Source organism: Cynocephalus volans, chromosome 2 (assembly GCF_027409185.1).
Source record: "Cynocephalus volans isolate mCynVol1 chromosome 2, mCynVol1.pri, whole genome shotgun sequence".
Taxonomy (NCBI): Eukaryota; Metazoa; Chordata; class Mammalia; order Dermoptera; family Cynocephalidae; genus Cynocephalus; species Cynocephalus volans.
This window is the reverse complement of record NC_084461.1, coordinates 196,331,269-196,350,397: the sequence shown is the minus strand read 5'-3', so window position 1 is coordinate 196,350,397 and position 19,129 is coordinate 196,331,269. Positions and strand designations below refer to the sequence as shown.

At 37.7% G+C, this 19,129-nt stretch overlaps 1 protein-coding gene and 1 pseudogene across 2 annotated transcripts in view; one reads left to right on the top strand and one right to left on the bottom strand.

Annotated features, from left to right (window-relative positions):
* BICDL1 (BICD family like cargo adaptor 1) overlaps positions 1-19,129 on the bottom strand; it is a 108,441-nt gene that overhangs the window by 41,303 nt on the left and 48,009 nt on the right. The gene's annotated exons all lie outside the window — the stretch shown is intronic.
* On the top strand, positions 2,298-2,689 carry LOC134371010 (small ribosomal subunit protein eS12-like; annotated as a pseudogene).

The following is a 19,129-nucleotide window of genomic DNA, read 5'->3' as shown; positions in this document are numbered from 1 at the left end:
GTACATTTATTTCCTAGCGCTTTCCTGAGAGGGCCTAAAAACAATAACACCCTAGTAGCAATAGGCACACCTAGTGCTCAGATTTTGGTTTCTAAATACTGTTCTCTAATAAATGAACCAAGGCTCCTTGGAGAAATGACTTGTTCCAGGGTTTAGGCAGGAAAAATATAAGATGAGCCTGGAAATTTTATGGTGCTGGAAAGTAAGGCAGTGCTCAAAAATGATGGTGGCACACTAAATGGACACAGGAGTCAACCTGAAGGAGCTCCCAATGGCTAAGCTGGGACCATTTTTAACAATAAACAATAACAGTAATGGGTTATAATTCATATGATAAGATAAATAATCAGGAGTCCACACTGATAAATAATTTAATAAACAAATAAAGGGGTGGGGAGTGTAGAGAGGAAAGGGATATTCTCCCTTACAGAAGAATTCCAATTAATAAATGTAGAAGGAATGATGGAAATAGAAAATTATCATAGATAATCATCAATAGAAAATCAATGATGGAAACAGAAAAGCTTCACAGTAATAACTGTTGCAGGCAGGAACTAGAGGGTGAATGCTAAAATTAGTGCATAAAAGTTTGATGAGTGTGACATTATGATATGTACATTTTGGTTTTCATCCATGATTCCTGGCTTGTTCTGACCTTTCCCTGCCTTTCTGCCTTGGAGTTGGCCATAAAGAAATTATCTGGCCTACCTTATGTGATTGTAGGTCATAAGACCCGCATTTCAGAAGGAGTGCCACCTCACACCAAGAAGGAAGGAACACTGCACAGAACAGCCAAGAAGAATATGAACAAACAGGACTTGCTGGGTTTCCCACCCAGGCTGCTAGTGTTAAATCATACCCTTTTTATCTCATCACATTTGTACACGGTTGTCCATGCTTCAGTCATGCCTACGTAATGAAGCTTCCATAAAAATCCAAGAACACAGGGTTCAGAGAGCTTCCAGATAGCTGAACATGTGGAGGTTCCTGTAGGGTGGTGCTCCTATGTAGGGCACGGAAGCTTTGGACCCCTTCCTCCGTACCTCGCCCTATGCATCATTTCATCTGGATCCTTTGTAATAACCTTATAATAAACCAATAAACATAAGTACATGTTTTCCTGAGTTCTGAGTGGCTCAGGCAAACTAATCAAACCCAAGAAAGGGGTTGTGGGAACCTCAATTTGTAGCCAGTCAGTCAGAAACACAGGTAAAACAACCTATAGCTTGTGTCTGGACACTAAAATTGAGGGCAGTCTTGTGGGACTGAGTCCCACTGTGCAATCTGACACTATCTCCAGGTAGATAGTATCGGAATTGAATTAGAGGACACCCAGTTGGTATCCACTGAGGAATTGCTTGCTTGCTAGTGGGGAGAAATCCCCACACATTGGGACATGGAGGTCAGTCTTTTCTGTCAATTGCTTCTGAGTAACAGTGCAGGAAAATGCACTTCAGTGTGTGTTTTTACCACACTCTAACAATGAGAACCAGGATATTTACATGGCCTCAAAGTTTCTCCCCATATTTATCACTATAAAGGGAAAAAGAGTAACTTTACAGTGGAGAAGCCTGGCAGATACTACCTTAACCAAGTGATCAAAGTTAGCATCACCAGTAAAATGACATATCAACACCATGCTTCCTCTGTATTATGTACTGAGAAGGGCACAACTGCACCTCTGTGCTACTCATGACAAAACTGCATAACCTCAGTCTAATCGTGACAAAACATTAGACATAACCAAACTGAGGAACTTTCTACAAAATAATTGATCAGTGCTCTTCAAAAATCAAGTTCAAGAAAAACAAAGGAAGACTGAGGAATTGTGTCAAGAGACTGTAGGAGAGAAAAGCAACATGATAACTAAATGTAATATGGCAGCCCAGACTGGATTCTGGACTAGAAGAAGAACATTTGTACAGAGACTGGCAAAATTCCAGTCAGTATGCAGATTTTAGTTAATAGGAGTGTCTCAATGTTAATTTCCTGGTTTTGATAATTATACTATGATTACATAAGATAATATGGGGGAGGGCTGGATGAAGGATGAGAATCTCTATTGTTTTTGGAACTTCTCTTCTAACTTTTTCTTTTGAATACCAGATTGGTTGTGCCTCTAAGACACATCACAGAACAGAAATCCCCTCTGGAGGATGGTACCGTCAATCCAAAGATCAAATAATCTCCACAAATAATTTTCCAATAAAAATGAGTAAAATTTGCTCCTTCCCTGTCACTGTGGAGGCAGAGGCTTGGGTGCATTCAAGATTCAGCCTCACCTGTAACCCACTGCCATGGCCAAGGAAAGCATTGCTGCTGGAGATATAATGGATATAAACATTGCTTTACAAGAGATGCTGAAGACCGCCCCCATCCATGATGGCCTACCACGCAGCATTCGCAAAGCTGCCAGCCTTAGACAAGCACCAAGCCCATCTTTGTGAGTTTGCATCCAACTATGATGAGCTTATGTATGTCAAATTGGTGGAGGCTCTTTGTGCCGAACACCAGCCAAATAAACCTAATTAAGATTGATGAAAACAAGAAAGTATGGGGATGGGTAGGCCTTTGTAAAACTGACAAAGAGGGAAACCCTATAAAGTGGTTGGTTGCAGTTGTTAAGGACTATGGCAAAGAATCTCAAGCCAAGAATGTCCTCAAAGAATACTTCAAGTGCAAGAAATAAACAAAATGAATAAAAAATCTGATTCGCTCCTAAAAAAAAAAAAAAAAAAAAAAAAATTACAGTAAAAAAACTGAAACCAAACATGTACCCACAGAAACAAGGACTCATGAGCAAGAGCCAGTAGAAACAGATCTATAAAGACTGCAGATCCTGAAACTAACAGATACAGATTATAAAACAACCGTGCTGACCATGTTTCGAGAAATAAAAGGCAAGATTTAAAATATCTTCAGGGAACAGAAAAACATAAAACATGACCTACCAGATTTGAAAAAGACTGAAGATAGCTAGAAATAAAAAATAATAATTTAAAATAAAAACCCAATGGGTAGTATCAAAAAGACTTCTACACATTAGAAGACATCATTAAGAAAATGAATTTATAAGGCCCAGATTGGGAGAAAAAAAAAATTTTTTTTTTAAAGATGACCCTTGACTTGTTGTCAGCACCACACTCTCCCAAGTGAGCTAACCGGCCATCTCTATATAGGGATCTGAACCTGTGGCCTTGGTGTTATCAGCACCACACTCTCCCAAGTGAGCCACGGGAGAAAATATTTGTAATACATACTTGTAAATCTGATTTGCATCCAGAATACACAAAAAACTCTAACTCAATAAAAAGACAACCTAATTATTAAAATGGGCAAAAGATTTGTGGGGTTTTTTTTTGTGGTGGTTGCACCTAAGATTTATGTACAAGAATGTTCACTGCAGCATTCTTTTTTTTTAAGGAGTTGGGAATTCATTGTTTGATTTATTTTTTTATTTTTATTTTTTGGTTTTGGTGGCTGGCCGGTATGGGGATCTGAACCCTTAACCTTCATGTTATGACACTGCACTCTAACTAACTGAGCTAACCGGCCAGCCCCAGCATTATTTTTTCTGAGAGGATCACACTGAATACAGCATTATTTTTAAGTAAAAAATTGAAAGTAGTTTAAATATTTACTGTTAGCAGAGTGGATTAAAAACATAACAGTATATCAGTGCAATGAGATGTACTGTAACACACATTACAGCACATGAACACACACACGTTACAGTACATGCAACACATGTACCTGCATTAATACGGAAAGATTTCAACAGTGTAATGTAAAGTTAAAAAAAATAGCATGTTTGATCCCACTGACATGAAATTATGTGTATATATTTACTTAGGAGTATAAATGCATAGAAGAATACTTGGAAAGTTATTAATCAAAATGTTATCAGTGATTACCTATGGGGGATAAGATTCCCAGCAATTTTTACTTTGGAAAAATTACTTTTTTGTAATGTTTGAATACTCTACAGAAGTATGTATTATCTCCTTTTGATTCAAAATATTTCTTTATTTTTCTATCAGATTTTTCATTCTCTTGGTATGCTTTTGGCTGGAGTTTGTATTATCCTAATAATCAGAAAAAAATAAAGCTACTTTCACTTTCCCAAAATAGGTAAATTCATAAGATATCAACCTAGGGAGAAAGGTGAAAGAAAAAAATTGTGTTGGTAACGAACAAAAATCATGAGTTTTAATAATTATGAGTCTGGGAATAATGATACAATAATTGCACAAACTTCGGGAAGCGTAAGCTTAGAAAGATTGAGGAGCAAAAGAAGTCATTTGCTTTTTTTTTTTTTTAAAAAAAAGATTTTCGGTGATGCTAAAAACTCACCCCTGGAATGAGGAAAGTTTGATGCCTCTAACACTGCTTATTACTCATGCAAAGGAATGCCTGATAAAGCCAATGTATTACTGTTTCCAGGAGACATGTGTAAAAGTTGCTCTTTGACATTTAGACAGTGTATGCCCACTAGTTAGGGGCCATGTCTAATTTTGTTTTATTTGAATTAACTTTAAAGTTAGAGCACAATAACAGTTTTGTTATTATCATCCTTTTAATCATTATCACAAACAATCCCTCAGCATCAAAGACCAGCAACTCTGGCAGCACAAGCTTTAATTGAAAAAGAAAAAAGGACAAATGTTAATCTGCTTTTGTTTCTGAAAGAGGACCATTACTCAATGTCAGCTCCCTACTGCCAGTTAATAAAAAATATTTCAGAAGTCAGAGAGAACAGATTTTTACATTTTATTTTCAAATGTTCTATCAGGACTCACATAACAAGCAGGACCCAGATATTCCCAATACACTGTATTGTCTTATTTTTTCTTTTGTTTTTAACTAAAATGACACAATCCTCTGTTGACTTGATGGCCTGGCACTTTGCACTAATTCCAACATCAATGAAACATTCACTTACTATGCTTTGAACTGAGGATACAGAGATGAATTAGGACACAGTTCTTAGAGTGAAAACTGTCTTCCAAACTCAGGGTCTGAAGAGAACATAGTCTTTCTTCCCTAACTGTATGTATGACCTCAGGCAAATTGCATAACTTCCCGTGCCTTAGTTTTCTCACTTATAAAATAAGGATAAAGTAGTAGCTACCTCATAAGGTTGTGTGAATGAAATAAATTAATACATATAAAGTGCTTAGAACAGTATCTGGTACATAGTAAGTACTAGTGTACTAGTACTAGTCCTATCTGTTAGGTGTTGCTGTTGTTGTTGTATTTATCTCCATCATAATTATAAACCAGCCATAATAATCTCAAAGAGCAACCTAATTGAAGATCTGATATTTAAGTCATTGGCATAGAAAACTCTAAAAGGTTAAATGTAAATGGGGCAGACCTTAAACAGCCTAAAGAAAGAGCCTAAGAAAATCTGGTGTAGGGACTGATGGAAGACAGAGAGAATGACAGCCCTAGGACTGCAGCAGAGTGGCATAGAATTTAGGCACTCTTTCATTCATGAATGGTGGTATAATAATAACAGAGAAACCTTGAAAGGTCTTGCAGGTAAATGGGGGAGTAGGTATGGAAATGTAGCCAAGCCAAAAGAATTACTGTCCAGCTAAACTGAGGCACTACATAGTCCCCCAAAACACGACTACCTTGGAACAGGCTTCCCTGGTTCCCTTAGGGTTCAAAATATTATGAGTACCATGGACTTCCTGGAATGTGAAATATGTATGCTTTCAAAAGGAGATTGCATAGAAATGCTTGGAAAATAAACTGAGAACCTTCTCATAGTAAATAGGAAGGCTGGGGGAAGGCAGATACTGTGAATGACATTCTTCCTAGCAAACTTCAATTTAGGACAGCAGTGGGAATGGGCTGGGGTGAAACACTTAGGAGTCCTTCACTAGGAGACAAGTGATGTCACTTAGACACATGCAGTATTCCCTCATAAAATAATTGCCACGTTTAATCCTAATAAAGAAAGAAAACTTCTCAAAAGGGAAAACTTTTCCCTTTTGGTCATATGGCTCACCCGGGGACTTATCTAGACCTAAAAAGGTTAGAAAGTTAAAATGTTCTTGTTTGGAGCTGGAGAAGGGTTAGGGAAAAATTGCTTTCCTAATTGGTAGTTACTTTCTTCTTCCTACCACAATAATAAGACTATTAATCAAATTATGGCACTTTTTCTCCAAAGTGCCATATTTACTGAACATGCCTCCATGACTTTACTCCTGGTGTACTTTTGGGATGTACATCTCAAATCTTCACCTGATAAATTCTTACCCTTAACAGCCCAGTTCAGAGGTGACTTCTGTATTGCTTTTATAATCTCCTCAGATAAAACTACCACATTATTTGCAGTCCTGTAATACTCCATTATGTCACACACTCTCGTTTGTTGATTTCCATATGTTTTCTCTCTTAGATTGTGAAGGACTTAAGGACAGGAATTATATCTCCTATTTATTTTTGTTTCCCTGATAAACTGCATGGCACATAGTACATGCTCAAATGTTTACTGTATGAGATAAAATCTGAACACCTTAAGTGAGTACTTTTTGTGGTAGTCAAGCTATGACTACAAAACATAAGTGGGATTAAGCTAAACCCCCGAAGTTTCCCTTTAGCAAGGTTCTGCCAGGATCACCAGGGAATTAATGATATAATTCCCTTTGATTTAAATAGCCCACCCCCAGTAAAGGGCACTTTCCTCCTATAGGTCATCACCATGGCTCAAGAAGATTTACTTAGGCTTTGATGTAAATTACCCATGACTGATCCATGAATTTGCTGCTCCATGCTTCTACCTTACCTTCACCCTGCATTTGCATGCAGAATCTTTTAATACTCAGAACCCACAACTTCTTTCCCTGTACTCTCTTTAAACCTCACTAAAGTCCTTCCTTTTTTTTTTTTTAAAAGATGACCGGTAAGGGGATCTTAACCCTTGACTTGGTGTTGTCAGCACCACGCTCTCCCAAGTGAGCTAACCAGCCATCCCTATATAGGGATCCGAACCTGTGGCCTTGGTGTTATCAGCACTACACTCTCCCAAGTGAGCCATGGGCTGGCCCAGTCCTTTCTTTTATAAGGTCATTATCATTTGATAGGAAATGGATTTGAAATCCTCTTTTGGAGTTTGTCATTAAATAGCTCTCCACCCAGCCCCGCCCCCCAAGTGTACGTGGGAGTAGGCTATAAATTCAGACTTCTTTTATCCTGGAAGAGAAGCTCATGTTCTATTAGTTTCGGTTGAATGCAACAACGTAAACCTGAGAAAAAGGAAGAAAACAAAGATTTATTAAGCACTTTCTATGTCCAAGCACTGCTCTAGCCAACACACATATGTTATTTCACTTTATCTTAATGATGCTATGGGATAAGTACTGTTAACTCCACTTATAAAGAAACTGAAGCCAGAAGAGATTAAGTTACATAACTGAGGTCACTTAACTAGTTAATGATGGAGCTAGGATTCAACCGCAGGTCTGCTGTGGGTTAAATTGTCCCCCAAAAGTTCATGTGTTGGAGACCTGATCTCCATTGTAACAGTGTTATTAGGGTGGGAAATCCTATTATGGTAATTGAAAGATGGGGCCTTAAAGAGGTGATTAATTAGATTGTGAGGACTCTACCCTCCTGAATGGATCACTCCATTGATGGTTTAATGGATGGTAATGGGTGTGGTTCTGATGGCTTTAAAAGGAGAGTGAGTGAAAAGGTCTCTTGCTTAGCCATTCACAAAGTGATACCCTGAGTTGCTATGGAGAGTCACCATCAAGAAAAAGGCATTCACCAGATACGTTCCCTGGACTTCGGACTGCCCAGATCCTGAAACTGTAAGAAATAAACTTCATCTCTTTATAATTACCCACTTTGTTATAAACAATAGAAATGGACTCCACAAGGTCTGATCCCAACGCCAGTGATAATGCTACTACACTACCATGCCCAAAGGAAAAGACTGCTCTCATGTCTATTTCTGGTTAAGTTTAGCAGCAAAAACAGACATCAAGTTGGCACTTCTTCCTGAATGCTTTGAGATCTCTTTTGTAATTTATCTCTAGCCCTGACCTCTCCTCTGACTTCAGGTTCCTATATCCAACTGTCTACTCAACATATCCACTTGGATAGCTAATGTGTATCACAAACTCGACATGTCTAAAACCTGAAATCCTATCTCTAGGGTCTCCATCCAAACATGCTTCTCCTGAGTCTTCCCTTCTCAGGAGAGGGCAACTTCATTCTTAGGAGTTTCAGGCCCCAAACAGGAATTATCCTTGATTCCCTTTTTTCCTCTCACACCCTACAACCGATCCATACACAAATCCTGTGGACTCTACCTTTGGTATTTACCTTAGAGTATGTTATGAGCATGAAATGAATTGATATTTACAAAGCTGTTAGAACAACACCTGGCATATAAGTGCTATATAGTATTAATTGAGTGAAATAAATGTCCAGCATTGTACCACTTCTCCTTGCCTCCACTCTCCCACCTACACTGTTCAATCACCTAACTGGTCTCCCTGCTTCCACCCTTGCTCCTATAGCCAATTCTCCATGCAGCAGAGCAATCCTTTAAAAGCCCAAGTCAGACCATGTCACTGCTCAAAACCCTCCAGAAGCAGCTTTCCATCCCACTCAGAATAAAATATAATACATTCCTATGGCTTATAAGACAATACAAGATTCCTGCCTCCCCCGCCCATCTCTGATCTCCTATCTACTGCATTCTCTTTGATCCAACCATACTGGCCTCTTTGCAGTCCTCAGCCCTGCCGAGCATACTCTTACATCAAGATCTGAGCATTTGCTTCTCCTCTAACTGAACACTCTTCCCTTAGATATTCACAAGATCTGGTCCCTCACTTCACTCGGATCTCTTCTCAAATGTCATCTTATCAGAGAGGACTCTTGTTCACCCTAAACTTACCTGTGCTGATCTCTAGTCCCTTACTCTGTTTAATTTTTTTCTGTGGCACTTATCATACCTGACACATAGTTATTTGTTAATCAAGTTGTTGCTCCTCTCTCTGCCCTTGATATAAGTTCCAAAAGGTCAGGGCCTTGCTTTGTTTGCTCCCATAAATCCAGTACTCAGAACCATGCCAGGTACATAGTAGACAAATTTGTTGACTATAGGGAAAACATGTATATATTAACTCATTTTCAACTTAAGGTTGTCTATAACAAGGAACAAAACAAATTCTGTAAAATCCCCATATTATATAATGAGTTCAGTTTTCAGCAGGAAAAATTTATTTTTGAGTATTACCAATTTTATCTTTAAATCTTCCCTTTAATGTGAGTAAAACTGGCAGATGAATCATGCCAATTTTTCACCTTTGCCTCTAAATTACTTATCAATAGTCATGAAAACTCTACATAAATTAAATATAAAACCTTTTTTCTCTTTCAAATTTACCTTATTTGTTATGTTCATTTTGTACAAACTATTCAAACAGAATTCAAGCATAATGCTATTTCCTTAAAGAAAAAATCTATGGCAAGATTTTTTTTTTTTTTTTTTTTTAAAGATGACCGGTAAGGGGATCTTAACCCTTGACTTGGTGTTGTCAGCACCACGCTCACCCAGTGAGCTAACCAGCCATCCCTATATGGGATCCGAACCCGTGGTCTTGGTGTTATCAGCACCACACTCTCCCGAGTGAGCTGTGGGCTGGCCCAAGATTTTTTTTTCTTAAAAGTATTTTCTACTAAATGTTCAAACATGGAAATATGGAAAAGCAGAGTTTAAATTTTGATAAAGCAGGTAAGTAGTGTAATCCCCAGTAGGACATTCTACCAGTAAAACTAGGAATTTGTTGATGAAAATACTTCTCAAATCTTGCTTCACCAAGATTATGCATAATCTGATGATTGCCATGGAAACAGCAGTAATACTAACAAGGCTTAGCCCTGTAGGATTTTACCACTGGGTGCAGAATTATTTACTGTGAAGTCACTGGGGAGGCAACACAGATGGTATGTGGGGATAAAAAGCTGGTAAGACTCCCTGAAAATGGGGGAGGGTAGGGGCACCCAAACTCTTCCTCTAAATCAGAATCTATCCATTCCTCAGCCTTGTAATACCCACAGCTTGATCATCTAAATCCTACAGTCTCTTTAAATCCTACATCCTTATGAAGCTCTCAGTTCTTGCTTTTTGTCTCTCAATTAATATTTTTTAAAATGGCCTTCATGTAATTTAAGTATCTAATGACAGTGTCTTGCCTGGTTCTCTAGATGCAAGGTGAATTAACAGTTACTGAGTACTAGGGCTGGCCCATGGCTCACTTGGGAGAGCGTGGTGCTGACAACACCAAGTCAAGGGTTAAGATCCCCTTACCAGTCATCTTTTAAAACAAACAAACAAAAAACAGTTACTGAGTACTTACCCTGGCCAGGCACCAGTGCTAAGTGCTGTCACATAAATTATTTCATTAAGTCTTCATAATATCTGTCAGACAAGTAATATTAACCCACCATTTAGAAAGAAGAAGAAACTGAACTTTGAAGAGGTTACGTGATTTTCCCAATATGATAAGTTATTTTCCCAAAGTAATTCTTATCACTAGCATTAAACTGTAGGCTTCTCAAAGGAAAGGGTGGTTCAACTTCTCTTGCAACTTCCCCAGCATTCAGAAAGGTCTTGACTCACAATAGTCAGTCAACAAAAAATGATTTAAAGCAAATCAACGATGGAAAAAACCCACAAAACTGCAGGTAGGAAGGGAGAGACTGCTGTGGGTTTTTTTTGTTGTTTGTTTAAGAAATCAGATGTACTAAAAGACTTCTAACAATGTCCATGTACTATTTTGGAGGAAAAAAAAGTAAAATACATACAAAGCTCTAACTATGAACATATTGGTGTTTGGTGATGATTCATTGTGAGATACATTACAAGCCATTTGTTATTAGTGATAAAGTAATGAAGTAAATCCTTTATTTCAAAAAACATCACTAACAGTAAATTCAAAATGCCCACTCACTATGTTGTCTCAAGTGGGAGAGAAAAAGTATAGTTACTGCTAGCTCTCTGTGCAAATAGAACATTACAGAAGCATTTCAAGCATGTTTCTTGATAGGAAATAGGTTAAAGAACAAGACAGGGATTTCCTATCACTGGACTGCATTCCTAACTGCTGTTGGCTCACCAGGTGAACATAAGCAATGCCTGTAGGCAATCTGGCCTCTGTCTCCTCTGGCCTGCAAAAACATGGGACAGACTATCTACCCATTGCCAGATCACCCTTCAGGGGCAATTAGACACTGCTTACTTAGTGTTCTGAGCTGGCATCTGTTCTGTGTTCTTGTTTCTCCAAGGATGTTGAGGTTAGTAGCTTGCTACCTCTGGAAACTGCCTAGTGGATTGGTTTTGTGGAAATGAAACCAGTAAGCTTTGAAGTTGACTCAGTTATCTCCTTCTGAGAAAAATGGAGGGTCAAAGGACAAGTCTGTTAAAACAAATTCAGATTTTAAAAAAGTAGAAGTGTGTTATATAAACAAGGCTACAAATAAACAAAGTTGTTTCCAAGTAATGTCAACTTCTCAGGAAAACTTAAGAGATAAAAAGCATATCTCATTTTCCCCAATTATTAACTATATAATAAAAACCCATTTCTTACTTCTCCAAGGTGTTGGAATATTGATTAGTTAATGTCTGTGAAGGCTTTCAGGTATAAAGTGCTATCTCACTGCGAAGCACTGTTCTGTTTAAACTTCTCTGCTTCCTTTCTCTCAGTCAAATTCCATGTCTATCTGGAAATGCCATGATGGAGAGTATTAATGAACTGCAATCTTCTAAGCCTGAAAATTCTTGGAAGTGGAGAATCTTAAAAGATAGAAATGAAAATTTGGAGCCTCCAGATGGAGGCTCATTTAAATGCCAGAATAATTATTTCAAGCAAGAAAGAACTGGTTCCAAATAAACCGTCACCCTCAGAGCTCCTAGGTGAGAGAGACGATACTCCATAAACCAAAATAATCATTCATTAACAAACCCAACATACTAGAAAAGAGCACAAATACAACAAAGGCAACAATTCCAAATAATATGGTACCAATACCATTCAACAAACACTTACTGAACATCTACCATAGACAAGGCAATATGTTAAGCACTGAATAAGATGCAGCCTTGCATTCTAGGCAGGACATGAAACATGGTAAATGAACAAATTAGGTATCACACGTGCTAAAGTAAAAGCAACAACACAGAGGCACATATATTAAAATATTCAATTGGGCTGGCTGGTTAGCTCAGTTGGTTAGAGCATGATGTTGGCAACACCAAAGCCCAGGGTTTGATCCCTGTTACTGGCCAGCCGCCAAAAAAACCACAAAAAACCAAAAACCCAAGTAAGTAAATAAAACATTCAACAATAGAACTTAAGTTCTGGAAAGTGAAATAAAATAAATAAATAAATAAAGCATACTGCATCAATTCCTTTATTATACATTTGACCATAATGAATTTTGATATACGATATTTCTGTGCAATGAGATTCACCAGTTCCAAGCTTTCCAGCCAGTGATTATATGGTTATAATTACTACATAAACCCAAGAGAATAGGCTTTCGGCAGCATGAAAGAATTACATTTCCAGATGAAATTTAGAGAAAAACAAATCTAATGCTCCCAGTACAAGAACAGTGCTTACTAATTCTATAGCTTGTTTCCACAAACTTAACAAAGTGTACCTAGTTTACAGGGCAGCAGAAAGAGTTAAGCTAGAATAAAAGCTATCCTACTGATAAAGGAGTAAATTCGTAAGTTCTGAAATCACATTCCATGATTACTCCTTCTGCTCCATTAATTTTACTGCTAGGAATCTATCCTCAGGAAGTAATCAGACAAATGATCAAAGACTTATATATGTAGCAATTCCCTAGATTTATAACCTACAGAAATGTGTGCTTATGCACACCAGAATATATGTCCAGCATTGTTTATAGGAGTATTTGTTAACATCTAAAACCTATAAACAACCATCACCAGTAAAACAGACATGCTGTTAATATTCATACAACGGAATACAATACACCAAAGCAAATGGATTAACTAAACTACCTACATTAACATGGATGAATTGTAAAACCAAAATGTAAGCAAAAGAAGTCAGACACAAAATAATTTATGCTGTATGATTCCATTTATATAAAATTCCAGAACAGGCAAAACAAAATGGCATTATTACAGATACATACTTAGCAGGTAAAATGTACTATAAAACAAAGGAAAGGAATGATTACTGTAAAAGTCAGGGTGCTGGTTGCTCTGGGGGGAAGAAGAGGGTTGTGCTTGGGTAATAGCTTCTCAGTGCTGGCGCTATTTCTTGACATGCGTGGTAGATACGTGGGTGTCTGCTTTTATTATAACATTTCGTTAATATGTATGTTTATGTTTTATGCTCTTTCTGTATATGCACAGTTTTAAAAATGTTTTTTTTAAAAAGATTTTGGCACAAGGACATGCCTCAAATCTTCATTTATAAGTAGTTTGGTAGGGGTTTAAGAGCAGGGTTTTAGAGTCAGCCACCTTTGATGTGAATCCCAGTTCCGTCAGTTGTTTGCTGTGTGTGGTGACCTTAAGTAGTACATTTAACATCTCTTAGCATCATTTTTTTCATTTCAAAGAAATGAGATAAGCCTACATACTACATAGGGTTGACATGGGGATTAAATGAGAGAAAGGATCTAGCACAGTGCTTGGTACCCAGTAAGCATGCGGTACCTTTTCTTTTATTCTTAATCTGGAGAAACAATTACAGAAACAACCCAAGTATCTTCTTTGTGAAGAACACAATTATGCTAAGAGCTATGGGGGAAAAGTACACAGCTCTAACCTGGGTGGAGAGATAAGACAGACAATACTTTTTTAAAAAATCTAAAGGTTGAATAAAACAGAGAAACTGGAAGGGGCAGAGAGCTACACTCCTGCTGGCCTTGAGGAAGTAGACAGCTGGACTGTGAACTATCTGTGGAGAGGGGCAGCCTCTAAGAGTCACAGGCCTCTGTTCCACAGCAGCAAGGAATGGGATTCAGCCAACAACATGAATGAGCTTAGAAGAGGACCCTGAGCTCCAGATGAGAACCTGGCCCAGCCAACATCTTGACTTCAGTGTTCTGAGACCCTGTGCAGTGTACACAGTTAAGTCATGTTGGCTCCTGACCCCCAGCAATGGTGAGATAATAAATAAAAAGTTTGCTGACCCCTGTCTCCCTTGAGAGAAACTGGCGTGTGAAACAAAATCCCAGGAAGGGAGTTTCTTGGGTGAACTTACATCCCAAACAGAGTCATAAAGTCACATGTCCTGCCCTCTCCCAGGATCAGCTGCCCAGGACCAGATGCCTCTGTTCAAGCTCAATGCTCCCACTCCACGGAAGGAGACCTACTGCCAGACAACAGCTCTCAAACCCCTTTATGCTTAATTTTAATATCATAATTAAAAAATTATAGTACAGTCATGCCTTTCTGAGTTATACTCAAGTAACTGATTGTATTTTACATGTTCCTAAATCTGTACTCATAAAAAGACAATTCTTAGTTTGTCATTTCTACAGATGGCAGATCTCATCCCTTACCTGTGAAGTCTTCCTAATTTCATTCTTAGAGATAAAGTCTAATTTCTATTATTCTACAACTAATACTGGTTCATTTTCCAAAATCAGGACAGCAAGTTATATGGACCAAAACCATGCAGTAAAAAGTTACATGTGAAAATTTAATTGGTGATATGCTATTTTCATAAAAATGCTCTATGACTAAGAAGGATGAGAAATTGTGTTCCAGTACTCAGTGCTGTTGAAAGAAGAATCTTTACAGAAACAACCCAATTAAAAGTATTTTATTAAAAGTAATCATAGGTTACTTTTCTTGTCAAGAGGGGAAAAACAAAACTGAGCAATGCAGGATTTCACGTCATCACCGTAGACCAGGAGTCAAACTCAGCACTGCTGATGGAAGGAAAACCAGCTATGTGTCATCTGATATAAAACATCAGAAGTGCATATCTTCTAGCTAGAAATGTTTCGCCTGAATCCATCAAGGTTTTATATGTAATACCCAGTTAACAGGAAACACGAGAGAACAGAAGAATGAGCTAAATATCACTATGAGGAAGCAAGCAGACAAATTCACAAGCTGGAACTCTCCTCAGGAAAACTGGCCCAATTTATTCAACATCACTGGCCTAAAAAAGGAAAAAGAGGATTGCACTAGAATAAATAACACTTAAGGGACCAGACAAAATGCATGGTCCTAAACTGGGTCCTCATGTATAAGTCAACTGCAAAGGACATCTTTTGAGGGCAACTGGGGAAATTTGAATATGATGTGAAATTACAGTAATGAAAAATTACTGGAGTGGAAAGGCGGAGATTACTGATCTAAAAAGCAGGTTACAAAATAGTACATACAACATGTTATATATTTTAGTTTCAAAGATTTATAGATGTATTTACATATGTCTAAAGGAATGTCCCTAAAAATTTGCATTAAGCTGTTTAGGTGGTGATTTCTGGAAGGTAGAAATATGATGTTTTAATTTTTTAATTATTTGACTTGTCGCTATTGTCTAATTTTTTTCAGTGAACATGTACTGCTTTTGTAATGATAAAAGGCTAGATGAAAAACAAAATCTCCCAAGTCGGTGAATAATACGTGCCAAGTAAATGAGTTCAGAAAATGAAGCAATCACTGTGTGTTAGAATGGAGATGGAGGAGATGAAATATCAGCTCATCCTGGAAAATGGGCAGAATTTAGACAGGCAGAAACTGTTAATTCTTTAACCCATCAGTCAGCTTTAAAAGTGACAGGACTGCATGTATGAGATACTTAGGCCAAAAAATAAAAAAATAAAAACACTCCCTTTAAATCCTAGCCAGCTGCTTGCTCCTTGTTTCTATCATTGTTCATGATCCCAAAGCAACTAAATTCATCACTACCAGGAAGGGGAACACCAACCTATTCTGGCCTCATTTCCCTAAAAGATTCCTTCTTCCTGCCTTCTGAGAATGGAATGTTTTGCCTCTCAGAGTTGAATGTTCTAACACAGGAATATGTGGGGTTCTGTATACGTGTAATAGGGTAAAGGGAAGATATGGTGGAAGGAATTTTATTTTGAGACTGTCAAGACAGCAGACATGAAACGGCCTTTTCTAACTCCACAGGACTCTACCACTTTCATGAACGTGCAGACTCCAGTCTTCTCTCTCTTGTTTTTTCATGTGATTGAGTCATTCAAGCATTTAATAGATATTTGATAAGCATCTATCATATGCCCAGCACACAAAAAGTTAAATACAAAAACTGAAAGGGAACTATAAACAAATGCTGAACTCTAGGTAATGATATACATCCTGAAGTACTTAGGAGTTAAGTGTACTGATGTATTCAAATACTTTGAAATCCATCACAAAATAAGATGAAGTGATGAATGAATACAGATGAATAGATGTGATTAAAAAATAACAAAGTAACATGTTAACTGTAAAATATAGGTGATGGGTATATGGTGGTTACTGCATGTAGTGGATTGAATTATATTCCCCCCAATTCCCTGAAGCTTTAATTGTATCCCCCAAGTTTTATGTATTAGAAACTTGGTTCCCACTGTGACTGTTAAGAGGGCAGGAAATCCTATTATGATAATTGAAAGGTGGAGCCTTGAAGAGGTGATTGGATTGTAGGACTGTGAAGTAGTGAATGGATTAAAAATGGTGGTGAGGGGTGTGGTTCTGGGAGCTTTAAAAAAAGAGGAGAGTCTGTCTCTGCTCTCTCTGCTTCTACCACCTTGCAATGTGAGGCTTCTGGGTCACTGTCCAGATGGACTTCAGACTTCACAGCCTCAGAAACTAAGCAATACATTTTGGTTTTCTTTATAAATCACCCAGTTACAAGGGCCGGCCCGTGGCTTACTCGGAGAGTGTGGTGCTGATAACACCAAGGCCATGGGTTCGGATCCTATATAGGGATGGCTGGCTTGCTCACTGGCTGAGCGTGGTGCTGACAACACCAAGCCAAGGGTTAAGATCCACTTACTGGTCATTTTTAAAAAATAAATAAATAAATAAATAAAAATCATCCAGTTCCAGGTATTTTGTTATAAGCAACAAAAACAGACTAATACACTGAATAATTCTTTTGATTTTTTTGGATATTTAAAAACTTTAATTAATTAATTTATTTATTTTGGTGGCTGGCTGTTATGGGGATCCAAATCCTTGACTTTGGTGCCTTTTTGTTATCAGCACCATGCTCTATCCAAGTGAGCTAAATGGCCAGCCTTGAAAATTTTTAGAATAAAATATTGGGAAAAAATATATAGCTTGATGCCTTGCCTCTAGGTGGTAGTCAGTCCTCAATAAATGTCTGCTGAATTTATGAAAACCAAAACCAAAAAAGGTTACTCAGTAGGTTCTAAATTCATAACTGGAAACATGTTTTTTAAGAGAAATTTGAAATTTGGTCAAGTCCAAGGTTTTGATCCTTTAAGACCGAAACTCATACCTAGAAACAGAGAGGGTATTTGTTACGTCCAGAATGTTCTCATCACTCAGTTGCTGTGGGAAATAGCAACAACAAAAAAAGAACCTGGGGGTGAAATGCAACGAGAAGTACTTATAAGGGAGAAAAAGAAAGCAAATGAGAGAAAGTGTACGCTAAATTAAAAAAAGCACTCATTAACATAGATGTGGGCAATTCTTTTAGTGATGTGGGCATAAGTCCTAGACTTGAAGACTGAAGCCCAGAGTTCTAGACATACCAGTTTTACTACATCCTAGTCATGTCATGTGACCCTAGGCAAGTCATTTAATCTGAGATTCCTCTTTTGTAAAATGGGGATGACATCTGCCTTTCTACCTCAGGGGGTTCTGATTATAGAAATGTAAGTTTTCTGGATCTTAAAGCATAATACAAATGTGAGGTATCATCATCCTATTAGCTCCCAGTGACACAAGCCTGTCCCACTTTCCAAAACACACCCATCTCTTCAGGAAAATAAGCAGATCTTCATTATTAATCTCTTTCTTGGGTTTATCTATTCCCTTACTGTGGGTCTGAATTTTCTCTACAACATGGGGCTACATGAATGATAATCTACATCTCCCCTACTCATTTCCAGCTCAATCCACTTGGCAGATAGCTATCATTTCCAGGAGTATGTTCTGTTCCCATAGTTGTTTAAGAAATATAGCTAAGAATGCAGTATTGTTTACGTGAAATTTTCTTAGATCTTAAGTGTCCTCACCAAACACACACACACACACACACACACACACACACACACACACCCCCAAACGGTAACTAAGTGAAGTGATGAATGGGTTAATTAATTTGATTGTGGTAATCATTTTACTATGTATACATATACATACTCATCACTTGTACATTGTGAATATTTATAATGTTTATCTATCAATTATACCTCAATAAAGCTAGAAGGAAAAAAAGAAATTAGTTCAAAAGAAGGTTAATAGGTATTAGCAATAAAAAACAAAATTCTGGGGTCAAAATAATTTGGGAAATATCAGGTTAAACCGGTTTCTTTACTGTAACACACACAACAGCTTTTAGTATACTAATACACAACTGCAAATCTCCAAGAAAGGAATATGATATTAAACATTTCCTGGGTTCACTCAACCAAGGAACCTTTTTTATTCTGAGATACATTTCTTGGGATTGATGTTATAAGGGGCACACTTTGACAAAAGCTGCTGTAAACACTTTTGAAAATTCTAAATATATCTACATTTCAATTAAAGGTCCATGGATAACAACCAAGCAAAAAATAAAAAAGAACACTTAGTTCTAATAATCACAAAGTCACAGACTGTGCTTTATAGAACAAAGCTGAGGGTTTTTTGTCTTACCCATTGAGGGGAAAAATGATGCTAACCTTTAGGTAAAATTACAGCTATACAATTCAGGGCACAGAGCAGAATACCACCCTGGGGTTCCACAGTACATTCTGTTTGTACCTATGGTGATCTGAACACGTCTACCCTTGTATGACTTAGAGCAGGGTCCATGTTGGGCCTCTAAGCACAAGCATTAAGAGCAATGGCTCTAAGGCTCCACACTGGAGCCTCCTCACTGACTTCGTGGACCACAACCATCTCAATGATCCT